The sequence below is a fragment of the Gavia stellata genome, chromosome 12, assembly GCF_030936135.1.
Source record: "Gavia stellata isolate bGavSte3 chromosome 12, bGavSte3.hap2, whole genome shotgun sequence".
NCBI lineage: Eukaryota > Metazoa > Chordata > Aves > Gaviiformes > Gaviidae > Gavia > Gavia stellata.
In genome coordinates, this window is record NC_082605.1 from 3290363 (window position 1) to 3304760 (window position 14398).

The 14398-nt window shown below is 39.0% G+C and overlaps 1 protein-coding gene across 4 annotated transcripts in view; it reads left to right on the forward strand.

The window, feature by feature from the left end:
* The first annotated feature begins 3680 nt into the window (after positions 1-3680).
* Positions 3681-14398, forward strand: part of RAF1 (Raf-1 proto-oncogene, serine/threonine kinase) — a 79304-nt gene continuing 68586 nt past the window's right edge. For all 4 annotated transcript variants that reach the window (XM_059823223.1, XM_059823226.1, XM_059823227.1 and 1 more), the window contains exon 1: positions 3681-3874. The gene's annotated coding sequence lies outside the window, so the exon portion shown is untranslated. The remainder of the gene's footprint in view (positions 3875-14398) is intronic.

The following is a 14398-nucleotide window of genomic DNA, read 5'->3' on the forward strand; positions in this document are numbered from 1 at the left end:
TCTTCCAGAAAGTAACTCAAATAAAAAAATGAGAGTCCACTTCTTTCCATAGAGACCCCAAATTTAGACACTGCAAGTTAGACTGGGTGGGTACTCTCATCCCCTCTCAAAAACATAATTAACATTGCTCTCTTTAAAGTTACAGGACTAAATAAAAACCTTCGGATTTGAACTTAAATTATCTATGCCTTCCACAATTACCTCCATACCATTGGTTTTAAAATCTGCCTTCTCCACTCTACAGATTCCTAGATTAACGGTTTTTACCAGGTCCAAAAAAAGAAAGAATAAGTCAATGGAGGAAAAAGCAATGTGCCTGCAAGAAACATGTCAGGGTAGGCAGGAAGCAATCTTTCTCTAGAGATTAGCTGAAAAGAAACTGTTTATTAGTGGCAGCTACACAGATTAGGGTTTGAATAAAATATGCTTGCATTTGAGAATAAAATAGAAGAATTTATGTTTACCCTAATGCACAGGACTCACTATCTGCTTTACAAATATTTACATGCTAAGAGCTTAAGGCTTCTTGTGTGTCCTGCTCTCATGGACTTGCTGCTCTATATTTCTTGATGACAGAAACGCAAAAAGTTGATGAATCATGACCAGTAGTGGTAACTCAGTCCTTACTGTTAAGTCATCTAAGCAGCACCCCATTTTCTTTTTATAACTGCCTTAAGCTACCATGTAGGCTTCCTAGAATATCAGGCTGCATTTCCTGCCCAGCACAAACATTTCTGCACCATCCATCATAGAAAAAGCACTGCCATGTACAGTCAAAGCTGTATACAAACACATACCACACTTAAAATAACTTTTAGCGAGGGAACTTATTAAACAGGATTTAATATATACCCCAGAATTATACTTTGAGTCTCAACATTATAAGGGCTTGTGTTGCCGCCATCCATGCTTTCTCATGGAGCGTTCTTCCCAAGCAGGGAAGAGCCCCACTGACAGAGCCCGGTGTGGTGTCACACATTTTCTGTCCTGGTGGTCACACCTGCTTTTCAATGCTCATTACGTCTTGGGTTGTGCTGACCTCAGAAGGCTCCTTGGTGGTAGATAGTCCCTAGCTGCTTCCAGTTCCCCAGAGACCAGCCCACTCTCAGCATTCACTGGACTTTCTGCCTGAGCACCTTCTCCAAGCCCTGTGGACCAAGCAGAGAGCTTTCTGAGACAGTCTTAGTACCTCTGAGCTCTCTGACAACTGCTGTGCCAGCTCACGCTGTCTGACATGATCTGTGTACACCCTGAATGTTACAAAACAGAAAAAAATAAATAGCAGATCAGAAACTCCCTTAACAAATCAACATTACTGGTTTACCAATTAAAAAAAAAAAAAAAGAGTAAGTCAACAGACAAATTGCCAATGGGCAAATTGCAAGAATCTTCAACTCATCATTAAGACATGCTCTGAAGCACTTTCAAGTAGTGTATCAGGCTGCTAGTCAGCAGCAGGAAGAGAAATCTAAGGCTTTGGGTCATTTAAGGAAAAATCTTGATGAGAAGAACAACTCTACAGAAAAGTTGCATCAATATGGGAGAGTAGCAAGTTTTCCACTTTAGCTGTGCTTGACATGTCGAGACACTGAAGCATCACAGTGGCAACAGCAGTTTCTACACTGTGATATTCAGTGTCGGGGGTAAATAGTATCAGTTTTCTTGTGTCTGCTTTTAAAAGTTTCCTAATGGGGACAATGAGAATGAAGGGTTAACCATGAACCAGGAGGATCAAGGAGAACCAAGAGGAACTGTCAGACAAAGAGTAACTGAAAAATTAGAGGGTGAGAATATAGCAGGAGATTATGCAGGGCATGTTTTTACCATCTCTTCCCAGTTCATGCCACAGCAGACCAGTGAAGGCAGAATGCTTCCTGCGTGTATGTAAAGCGGCATCACTTACAGCTGGCAGAACTACTTCAGACCAGTTTCGAATTAGTTGAGCAAATATGAATACTGAATACCATCTATGCCAAGGAAACATGCTAATGTTACATAATTTGCCCAAACCAGTTTTAAATATGCCAGGAATAAAAATAAATAGAACCTTCTTTATACAATGGAGAGAACTGACAGGTAGCATTAGTTGCTCTGTTCAAGATCTCTGCTTTACAGTTCTTTTACCCTGCTTTTGTTGCTTAGGAAGAGAGAGAGAAGCTGCCTTGTAAAAAATTCATTTTCAAGCAATTTCAGTGTTACAAACAATCTATATATTCAATGTATTAGCAGACCAATGTTCTTGTTCTCTCCAAGTGGAGTTTTGCTGTTGCAGTGTCCTTTGTTCCATGGTAAGACCAATGTTTTTTCTGTTTTTCTTGATTTGCATTCTTTCTTGGCAACAAAAAATTAAGCCTGCCAAAACTTAGATAAATAACAAGGTGAAGTGCAAGGACAGGAGTTGAGCATTTACCACCTAGCTAAATGAACTTTATTCCCTGGAGGTTGCAGGAGGAACAGTGGTTTAGTGAGCTGCGTATGGGATGGGCAGTCTGAACACCGTATTCTAATCTGGGCTCTGCTGCTGACTCATCATGTCACCTTTGGGAAATAACTGCCTTGATACACTTGTTTTTTCTTCCGTGAAGCGGTCACACTCTGTTGTAGGCACTAGTTACCATAGTTACAGATCCTAGAATAGCTGGGATGAACAATTTCTCAATCAGATAAACTGGCAATCCTTCATTTTGTTCTCTGCTACAGGAAGAAAGGGCCAGAAGTGATAGAAAATTAAAAAGTAAGTTCAAGCAAGGTAGTTCAGCTCCTTAGTATCAGACACCAAATTTATTCCAGTTGCATACCCTGGAAGAGTAAGGTAAAAACCCGACACCTACTCACCGAAGGCTGGGTGGAAGATGGTGTCGCATATTAAACCTAAACAGAACTGGTAGTTGCAGTTATGTGTGTATCAAACGAGCCATCATAACTTGGAAAATCTGACCTGTGAGATCATTGTCAGCAGTGACCTGCTGCCAAGCAGCCTATTCTTATTTATTCCACTAAAGTCAACCTTGCTGACACAAGCCTTTTTTAAAGGCAATCTGCTTTGTGCATGCCTGTCCTGTTACTAGGTTACTAGAGAATGAAGTATCTCTGTTTTTTTGTAAATCCCTGTTCTTGCTTTTAGAAATCTGGTCACACAAATCTGTTGTAGAACAGACCTATTTGCATCTTTGATTTCTGTTTACTTACCCCTAACCTTTCCCAGCTATTCTTTACATTTTGATGAACTCTTCTTGCCTCCTTTCCCAAGCCCTGCCATAAGATAAATAGAGGATTCAGACTATTTGGTTTTGACCAGTGCCAAGGTTTGCGCTCTCAGCAGCATGCTGATCATGGCTGCAATTCCTGGCTTGCAGGGACTTGGGATCCAGTTACATTTGCTGGCGTCAAGCAGACTCTACAGACCACTGTGAAATACTGAATCTAAAAATAAAAGAGTGAAAAAGTATGAAACCAAAGAGAGTGGGATATTAAAATTCCAGGAAAACTGTAGAAAAGTTTGGAAGAGGCACATCAGCAGTCTCAGGGGAAAACACGAACATATTGGGGGAATTTAAATTAAGCCTATGGGTTTGCCTTTTTTAGCTCTGTCACCCATGTGACACTCAAGAGTTCAGCCTGTGGGTCCAGGTATTTCTGCTAACACAAAGAATGCGTTAGAGCCTTTTGGAAAGGCGAATCATTCTGACTGTCTCAGCTTCTTGCCTTTGCTCTCCCCAAGAACTGTTAACCCCAGGTGCACTTGGGTTCTGTTTGCACACATCCTCCCAGCCAGGCTCCCGTCTCAGCCTTTGGATTTCTCCTCCTTCGGATCAGAAACACTACTGATGGTGCCAGCGGGCTAGCTGGGTGTGGGAAGACGTTTCGGGCTCTGGTGAGTCTCAGGGGGGGCAGGAAGGGGGGGAATATGATTTTCACAGCTTTTGCAGCACTTTTAATTGTACGGTGACATACGGAAGATTAATGAATCTGTGAATCCGGGCTAAAGGGTCAGGATTAAATACTTGCTGGACCTGCTTCATAAAGTTAAATTAATTAGTCTGAGACCAGATAGAAATGCCCCAGTGCTATTTCTAAGGGGCATTTTTTGAGTGTCATATAAAGAATTTGGTGGGAACTTCCTGATTTTCTGAGGAAAAATCTAATAATCTTTGAAATGGTCCTTTCCTATTTAAATATTAAACCAGCACAAGAATTAAGTTTTACCAAGTACAAAGTTGCATTTTTAAATGCAACATTTGTTGTGACTGTCCTTTCCTGACCAGCACGGTTCCATTTTAGGGTTTCAGACTGCCTGTGTTTGAATTGTTCGTAAAAATTCTTTCTAGCTTTAATCAAGTTCTATTTGCAGGAGACTTTATTTCTGCCTTCTTTTTGATGCTTTGAAATTAAAACCACGATGACTGTGAAACTGAGGTTTAAAAGTAGACTTGTGTTTGCATAACAATGTATTATATATACACAATACTAGAGCTCCATGGCTACCCGTAATTGCAGTGATAGTGTATCTGTAGTGGTAGCTCCGTGGAAGTTTGCATATAGGTCAGAAGTTTCCAAATGATGATTGAGATTATATGTATTATGGATTGCATTTTCCAAGTATGCCACAATTTAGTCATGGGACTCATTAGCATTCGTGAGAGCTGTGAAGTTCTGCTCCTTCATACTAAACTGAAAGTCCAGCTCTGTACCTGAACCAGCCCTGTTTCATGTTGCTGAGATATTGCAACGTCTCATCTTACCTCTTACTTCAGGTTCTTAATGCATTGCTGCAACGGAGTCTATTGCAGTGGATGAAGCAATAGGACTTAATACCTGACTTCCTTGGCCTGTGTGTTATGCAATTTTTAGATTTGCTTTCGTTCTTGATCTTAAGTACAGTAACTTACACTGTGCTTTCTAAAGAAACCTAGAAGTGATCTCCTGCCAGTATTAAGTGGATGTTTAAAACTGCATGGGTATTTTTGTTGGTGTTCCTTCTAATACTCTAAGACAAAACCTCTGTTGTCCCAACTGTGTGACCTCAAAAGTACTTCACATGCAGCATTTTATGCAAGTTAATTGTTTTTTAATAGTATAACTAAAATGAAATGTTATAATAGCATATAACAATTTAAAAGACACAATCCAAATATTTTAAAAACTGTACTGCTAATTTACATTTCTTCATTTCCCTCATTAACTTTGTAGAAGAAATTTGGACATATATATTTTAATTTACAGCAGAGGAAAAGCTAATGGAAGCATCAGGTGGGCATTTGAAGCTGTTTCACCATGTCTCAGGCTGCGTGTGTTCTAAACAAAAACCACCTAAAAATAAGTATGCAAAATGCCTGTTACTTATGTATATGAACATGGCAGATTCCTTTATAGTTTTGCAACACATCAGGTTTGCAACTTAATAGCTGATTAAGGGCACCTTACAGTGAGAAGTTCTGAGAGCACAAAGGAACTAAACACATTGCTCTATTATCCTATGCAACTCTCCAAGTCGGTGAGTCTGATTTAGCGTAACTCAAGGCAGAGTTTGTGTGAGGACTTGCAGCCGTTATGAAATAGCCAGAAGGCTAAGGCAGGACCCGAACCCCGTTGAGCCAGGCACTGTACCCGTCTAGCAGAGGTTCACCTTCTTGCTGTTCAGTCCCACTGGACTCCTGTGATACCTCATCTAACTATTGTTTCAGCTATAGAACAAATCCTTCGAAGCCTCTATTTAATAAAGATGAGTGAATAGGCTGAATTCCTGATTAGAACAGAAAACTGTCAAACTCATCCCCCAAAGATTTAGGTTTTACATTTTTTTCCTAGGTAGTCTGAGGTTTAATATGTTTCAGCTATTTATTTGGAATTAATTTTAAGAAAATAACAGTCATTCATATCCTCGGATAGAAAAAAAAAAAGGCAAGCTTTTTGATGACTGTCCACAGTTGGACAATATCTGGCAGCAGGTCAGAAGCTGCAAGAAAAGCAATAATATCCTCCTTTATCAAAGCCTCTGTCAGCCAGGACATTCAGCATACCGGAAGGTCTGGAGTTTCTGCCTGACTCTTCGATTCTTCAGCTGCCTCAGAATCATAACTTCTCTTAACTCCCTCAGTCTTGTGTGTGTCCAGGTTCTCTCCCTCTGTGTGTCCACATTCTTGTGAAATCCCTCCTCTCACTGCTTAGTAAAAATAAGTTATTACATGTGTTGCATGAAACTCTACCCTACCTTTTCTAATGACTGAAACAGAGGTCAAGACAAAAGGTAGGGGATGTGAAATACCAATTCCTCTTTTCCAAAACGGGGAACTGAGGCAGAGGCTAAGTAAGTTGCTCAAGGACACGCAGTTTCCACTAGTGGTGAGGGAACCTAAAAGACTCAGTGAAGCTCACAGGAAGCTGTGAGTAGCATAGAGGAAGAGACAAGCAGGCTTTTGCACCAGAAAGATCCAGTGTAACTGTAGGACAGAATGATGTCAAAATAAACTGAGGTTTAGGAGCGGCAGAAAGTTCTGAAGGAAGGTCAAGATCATCAAAAAAGAATTGTAGAAACCTGAAAGATGCTTAGCACAGTCCCAGATCTCTTCCAATGTAGTGAGGAAACCAAGTGATAGGAATATCATTTATCTTCCTTCGTCATCTTATCTTTTTCTGATGTACCTTCTAAGTAAAGAGTAAATGTGTTAAAAGTCTCATGCAAAGTCTGGGCATTGTGTTCTGCCTTTATCGCATGTGTCTGAAAGCACAAACAGTGATCATGGGGTATGGTCTGGGGAACATGCAAAAGTTTCTTGAGAGGTTTGACGCAGATGTTTTAAGTTTCAGGGCTTCAACATTTAAACTCTTTCTCCACCATGAGAAAGGATAACGGGCGCAGTCTTGGCCCCTTGCAGCCCATGTAGAAGCCCACACTGTTAATTATTTCAGTTTGCTAGGGACTGTAAATGAACAAGGGATTCAGCCTGTAAATAAAACCGGTGGATGTCCAACAATGGGAACTTTATCACTCTACAAGATGTCAATAGACACCACTAACTCACCAAATGGGAAGCACTTGCTTGAAAGGCTGGGCACACTACAGCTTCAAAGAAATGGTAGGGAAATGCTTATCAGAGTAAAGTTTACTATTTTTCCTTCTTGAGCAATTGATTGTTGCTGTTTTATCCATATGGGGACACACACATGGGGACACACACACACACACACACACGCAAAAATAAGCTGTTGGCAAACTAATAGCAACAGAAATCAGGATTTTATGTTTGGAAATGTCAAGTGGGCAAGGTTATCTATACCACTTGGATATATAGTGTGTATTATGTGTCATGTTCTCAGACAGCTTTAAAATCTAGCTTACTGTCTTTATATGCTTCATGTAACTTCATCTATTATTCTGTACTTTTTCTTTTGGTTGTATGTAGCCATAAATGTTTCACAGAAGCCAGCTAAGCTGTTGTTAACAGAGTTGTCTAACATAACCCAGGTGTCTCCACATGCGTTTTCACTATCGTCAGCAGCAGGTGCTAGCCAGACTGGCATTGAGAACAATTTAAACATGTGCAGAGACTGCAGTGCGCTACCAAAATTCTTTGGTTACTGATCGTCGTAGAAACATTAGTAATTCAAGATCTGCAGTGTTGAGCAGTGTTTATTGACCTCTATACTAACCCTGCCACCTTTACCTGTTGCGATATTTTAGGATCACATCACCAGTATAGCTGAGTTACAACTAGCCCTCTGAAGATCTGGGTCACAACTTACTTTTACTGGTTTTTGAAGTCATTAACTGAGGTAGCAGCAGAGTTAATATTGTATGGTGTCCTTTATTTTTTGCCTTATTTTAAAGAAGGATTGCTAGAGCAAGTTGAATGTGTTGCGTCTTGAGTATTATTGAGGCTGGAAAGAAGCCAGAACAACCGAGGAGCAAAACTTCTAGGCAGTTTTCCATATCTACAATAAAACTCAAGTCTCTAGCAAAGTTATCTAAGGAATCCAGGCTGAGAACAACAAATGAAAAAGGAATGACACAGATAGGACTGTGCTATAAGGAAAAAAAGTTAAGGATTTTATGATTTTGGACAGTTTCCTGCACAGTTAGATCACTGCATTGCTTTTATTCCTCAGAAAAATCTGAGTTAACATACTGCCACTTCAGCAGCTACATTCAGATTCTCATTCTCTGGCAGCCTGGGTAAATCAAAATGATCTCAGAGAGACAGATCAAAGGTTATTACCCACCCTTGCCCATTCATATGTGAAATAAACTATGGTCCTCTAGCCAAGGACCAAAATGTTGTGTATACTTCAACAAAGTATTTTTATTATTTGGTGCCTCAGCTATGGTACAATTTGTTGAGTATTGTTCCATGCTTCTTTAAGAACAAGAAGACTATGCTTATTGTGTTTTGAATGTTAGAGTACATTTCAAGAAAAAAACAAACATTGCTCTATGAGCAGCACAACTAAAGCAGCTTCACTACAGATATATATGGTCTCATCCATAAAGCACCTTTGCTCCCCACTATAATAAATAAGGATATCTTAACTGTCTTTCTCATTTCAGTGTCACCCCCACAGGGCAAAAACCTCACATACTGTGGCTAACTCAGCTTTAGGTAAATGGTGACTGGCCAGCCTGCTATAGTAAACAGTACAATGTACAATGGTTGGTTTCTGAGTTCTTTCTTTCCTTCAGCTGGGGAATGAATATGGTTCCTTTTTCTGTCTTCAGTTGCTGACTTCCAAGAAACTTTAGAAATTTAATTATTTTTGAGACCTTCACTCCTGTGTCAAATATGTTTGAAATTTGGAGCAAGAGATAGACTGAACCATTACATAAGCTTCCTCTCCTTAGGAAAGCAAGCTAATCAGGATTGTTCCATGAAAAGCCCCACACCCAAGTGACTGGAAGTGCATTTTTTTAACAAACATAGACCTATGCCAAACAATAGCCATCAGAACCCCTTTGCCCAGTGTCCTTTTTCTTGGCAGTGACACATGCTTGTGTTTGACAATGAAGCACATATTGTTTGTCATCTGCTTTGACGAAGGAGTTTACAAGTTAATAGTAATGTCAAGTTATATTCCCAACTTCAATTCAGTTGAATCCAAATCATTAATAGATTACCATTAATCAGGCTGTAGGAGAATGAATAACAAAATGGAAATATAGTAAGATTTTTTTTCCAGAATGTTAGGTTACCGTACTTTTTTCCTCTAAGCTCCAAAGCTATACTGTATTTCATTTCATTGGCAGATATCCCATACTTCTTCAAAATCTGAAGCAAAAAGATTGGGATGAGTATTCTGGGCATTCATAGTATGTTAGATTAATATTGTTGGCTATCTACTCTGCATACCATGATTAAGTCAGCACTCCCTCATCTGCTAGTTAGTCTGGATTCTGTTGTTGTTGATGATGTGGTTGCTACCTACTTCATTTTTGAAGCCCGAATGCTATCTTTTTTCTGGTTTTTGCATATTCTGTTGGTATGGATTGTACCACGTGCTGGGGTTCTCTATGCTCCTTCCAGTACCTCTCTATAGGTGGGGGAACATGAGAATTTTGACTGTACTTTTCCTCCTAAGCAGAAAGATACTATATCACTCCTACCAGGAAAGCCAAATGAGGGTAGTGGTGCCATACCTATAACAAAAGCAGTAGCTGCATGCAAAGCCGAAGGATGGACCTGCATTTGCAAGAAAATGAACTGTGTTCCCTTTGCCACTGAACTGATCCTTGCACAAAACCCTATTATATTTATGCAGTTCTCCCACAAAAGACGTGTTCGGGTTTATTTCATTTTTAATCATACTGCACTGGAAGTTTAATTGAATACCTGTTCTTCTTGATACTCAGAATTGTATTAACTTTTACAATCAATTGACTACAGGTAGATTCAGTTTGATACTTACATTTAACACTTGCTCATTTAGATTCCAGAAGGTGTACAGAAGTCCCTGCTTAAAGAACCTCATGTCTGAGGATCCTTAGCTTGTTCTCTCCTTTGAATATTTCCAACCAGGGATCATTCTTTTCCCCTGCCTCAAATTTGGTGAGAATCAGCTTTTGTTACCCTGGAATGTATCAGGCAGCAGTAAGTGGTGGGGGGGTTAAGACAGAAGCCTTCTTACTTTGGAGGCAGTAGAGAAAGATTCCAGAATTCTGTCACAAGGTTTTATTCTACTCTATCTTGTACCCTTATTCATTTGCAGTACAAGAAGAAAGCATAAGTAGTTCCATAAAGAATGTGGACTTTTATTAACATGGAAGAACACATCCCTTTGGTGCCCAAACACATGTGAAATGATTGTTTGGTTAGGAAAAGGAAAAAAAAAATCAAAGTTTTGGCAAGCCCTGGTTTTGCATGCCCCAAACACCAGGTAGACACCTGCACAAATATTGTTTGCATACAAATAAAACTGGGTACACAGAAGTCTGGAGAAAAAATCTAAAAGCTGAACCACACTATAGAAGCCAAGCCCCAAATCACCATCTTTTACGGTATGTCATTATTGAAATAGTGATTAAAGTAATTGTATTAAAGGAACAAACAGAATAAATATTTTTTCTAAATGATGACAGATTCACACCCTCTGACACTGGGACTTTACTAGCATTGTTAACTAGTTGACTGAATTTTATGCAGAGGTATTTTTAGCTGCACCTGTAGGTTGTTTTTGCTTTTGTAAAATGTCTACACACACACCTACAATCTTTTAAACTTTCCCACTGTATCCACATGCCGATCAAAGCAGCACCATACACATCATAGAGATCCTTGCCAACAAACTATCTGAAACAGATGATTCTGCTTTATAACATCCACAAGATTTATAATGTCCTTTTCTTTTTCTAAAAATGGAGAACCTGCAGGTGGACAATGCAGGACTTAAGCTGTTCCTAGGCAGAGGTCCCAAACATGTCAACTAGTGTTGAAAGCTCTTCCAAGCCTGGCATGTTATGTCAGAGACTGTTACTGAACCACAGCCTGCTTCCCACTGTTCACACGTGGTGTATCATTTATAATCCAAGTGTGAACTGAAATGGAGAAAAATAGCTTGAACTAAAAACATGAATTTATGGATACCAGGACTGTCTTTTCTTAAGCTGAACTGAAATTAAGTCTTCCCACCCACCAGCTTATTTTTTCTCACTTTTACTTGAGTTACTTTACTTCTTATCACATACATGGGAATAATTTTACTATTTTTACTAGGAAACTAGAATTTAATCTGTTTGTCTACCAGTTCACTGGTACTGAAAAAAGCTGTCTAAAACGGAGTATCTTTCCCCAACTTTCTTATTGAAAACGATTCAACCTTTTTTGTTAGGAAATCTGTAGTGGGTTTGAAATGAACCTTGTAGTTATGAGAACTAAATGACATGAAACAGTTTTGGATACTAAAAGCTTGAAACTTCAGGCAGAGAAAGCAGTGCTGCTATCCAGAGTAAAGGCTATCCCAGCTTTCTATTATAAATCCTGCACTTTCTGTGCCTTCCAAAAGCCAAACTTCAAGTACTTAAGGTTGATTATTTCTCTGGTAAGTGTCTAGCTCAGACTTTTTTTTTTTTAAAAATGTACTTAAAGATGTAAGTGAAAGTCCTTGATCTCATGATGAGAATCATAGTTAGCAAGGTGAATGTTTTACCAGAAATATAAAGGAAAAATTTCATTAAGTTTACCTGCATGCTGAAATGGCTTTGTGCTTCAGAGAAAGGCAATGATATTGGCAAGACATTGTCTTAGCATGTTTTGCAACATTCATTCTGCATTGTCTAGATAGTGCGTGTGATTTCTGAATCTAGTTTCTTCACTGTGGGATTTTGCATTTGGCTTACATGCAATGTGTTATTTTTAATTCAAATCTGCATAGATATACACCTGCAGTGGTAAGTGGAGACTTGCTAGTAGTGCAAAAAAAAGGATTGTCCAGAAGCAGAACAGTGCTATACCGTGGCATACACAGGGCCTATCTAATCACTGACTACAAATACAAGGAAATGGTTTACTGGGGGAAGGCTGTGTATTTCTAGTGCAATATTATCTTGCCCAGTACACCAGGTGGGTAACATTTTAGGGAAACATTTCATCTCCCCACAAGAGAATTGACTTTCTTTCTACCCAATCTCATCTATATTGAGTGAAAAGCCTGGTTTGTCTTTGTCCTATACTATTCTCAGGATTCTTGTCTACTTTCCCACATGTGGAACAAGGCAGAGGCTACAATGAAAGAACAGGCACGATAATAAAAAAAAAGAAAGAAAAACAGCAACCTCTTTGCCTCCCCTCTATGCTCTTGCAGAAAGGAGAAGTCCATGAAGTTGCTGCACTGCAGAATATAGATCTTCAGCAGAGGAAACAGCTGAAGAAAAAGCACCATACTGGTTACAGTAGTTCCACTCTTTGAGAAGCTGTGTATTTACCCTCTAAGTGAGAGGGCAGCCTTTTGTCCACTGACAGACAAGTAGGCTGCCCAGCAACCACTATCTTAATCTGGAGAAAAGAGACAGCTGGTAAGGACAGTAAGTCTCTTTATCTGCTACTCAGGGTGCCAGTAGGAGGAAGAGGCTATAGGAACAGCTGAAGAAACAGAAGGCAGGACAAATACAGTGTTTGGCAAAAGGAGGAAAAGGGAAGATGAGTTAGTGTTTTAGTTCAAGCCCCCCCCCCCCCTTTTTTTTTTTTGGCTGCCGTAGATCCATTATCACTGCATGCTAATTTGCATTTACTATCGCAGCCTCCTCCCCACTTTTACATATGCATTGACTTAACAGCTAGACATATTAATAGCAGAATCTTTTCAAATGATGACAGTGGAAGATACTTTATTGTAATGCATTTGCCTAAGTGCAAAGTGCCAAATGCAAAATAACAAGAATAACCCTGATTTTGCAAAATGGGGAAGAAAAAGTGGGTCAAGCTTAGGCATACTCATTGCTGATCTGCTGAATTGCTAAGCACCTGAAGCTAGTGGGTAGCAGCAGCAACTGCAATTGCTCGTTGAGGTTCTCTTTGCCTTATTAAATCAAGTCAATACTTGCTCAATGATCAGAATCTCTCTCAACTTCAATCTTGTGTTGGAGCTCAGGGGAGGAGACTTGCATGTTCACTGTTCTTCTTGTAAGAACTAATGAACAGTATAAAAATGGAAGCATGAGCGATCTGTCTTGCCTGGGGATATTATTGAAACCTGGTTACATGTAGATTCATTCTTATTTGGTGATGGCAACTCCCAATCTGAAGTCACCTGTAGCAGATGAGGAGTTCCTTGGGTGTATCAGATACTTCATTTACCTTTGGGCAGATACCAAGAAAAATTACAGGTTAGTTAGCTAGTTCAAAAGGGAAAAAAATGCATTGCAATTAGAGAGCCCATTATATGAAGGAGAATAATACCTGCCAAGCTGCATTCTGGGATGTTGGCATCTGTTCCCAATGCCATCAGATGACATGCAGAAGAAGATGCAGTAAGTACAAGGCTTTGATTTTGAAATTATATACATAAATATATATACATGTATATATATTTTTTTTATCTGAGGGAAGATTGTAATCACTATTTAATCAAAGGTAATGTTTTCAAGGTGCAGAAGCAGCTCTGGTCTTCAGATTATATATTAAAGTTGGCTATACATTTATAAATCTTGTTTTATCATGAGCAAGGGTTTCCAGTTGTGGATATGGTTTTACTTTGAACAGTACATCATATATTGCTCACTAAGTATAAAAATATATGGTTACTATCCTGAGAGAGCTAAGCATTTAATGTATGCTAAATTGATACTATGTTAGTTGTGAAAAGCATTTCAATACTACAACTAATTTTACACATGGACTGGAGACAGCTCTAATTCTTTGTTTCCACAAGGTACATAAGAGACCCTTGTTTTGTGTCCCATTTGAACTTCCCATTAAAGTTTCCACCCCTGTACTTTGAATGGTAGGTGATGCTTTGGGAGTGTATGGGCACGTAGAAGAAGGGGTTCTTATACCAATTTTATTCCTGAGAAAATACTACTAGATTTCATTACAGAAGTCAATGATCCTATGTACTGAGATTTAAAAAAAAAAAAAAAAAATACAGATTTGATAATCATTCCTTTCTCCTAAAGTAATTTAAGGAACCTGCCTCTGAAAGGCTAGTAAGAATGCTCAAATTAATGATATGCATTATTATTATTAAATTATTATTTTTAGAGTTACACAAGATTCAATTCTTTAAGAGGACTTCAAATCTGTCTAGAACCCAGATTAGTGTAGTTTTGTGTATGTGAGTGAATGCAAGGGAAATCACTTCCCTATCACTTCTCTATTCCATCAATAAAAATCTTTCTCTGAGCACATTCTAATACACAGATCTCTGAGATCACATTAGGTTAGTTAAAAGTATCCTGCTCCTATGTTGTTTTTCA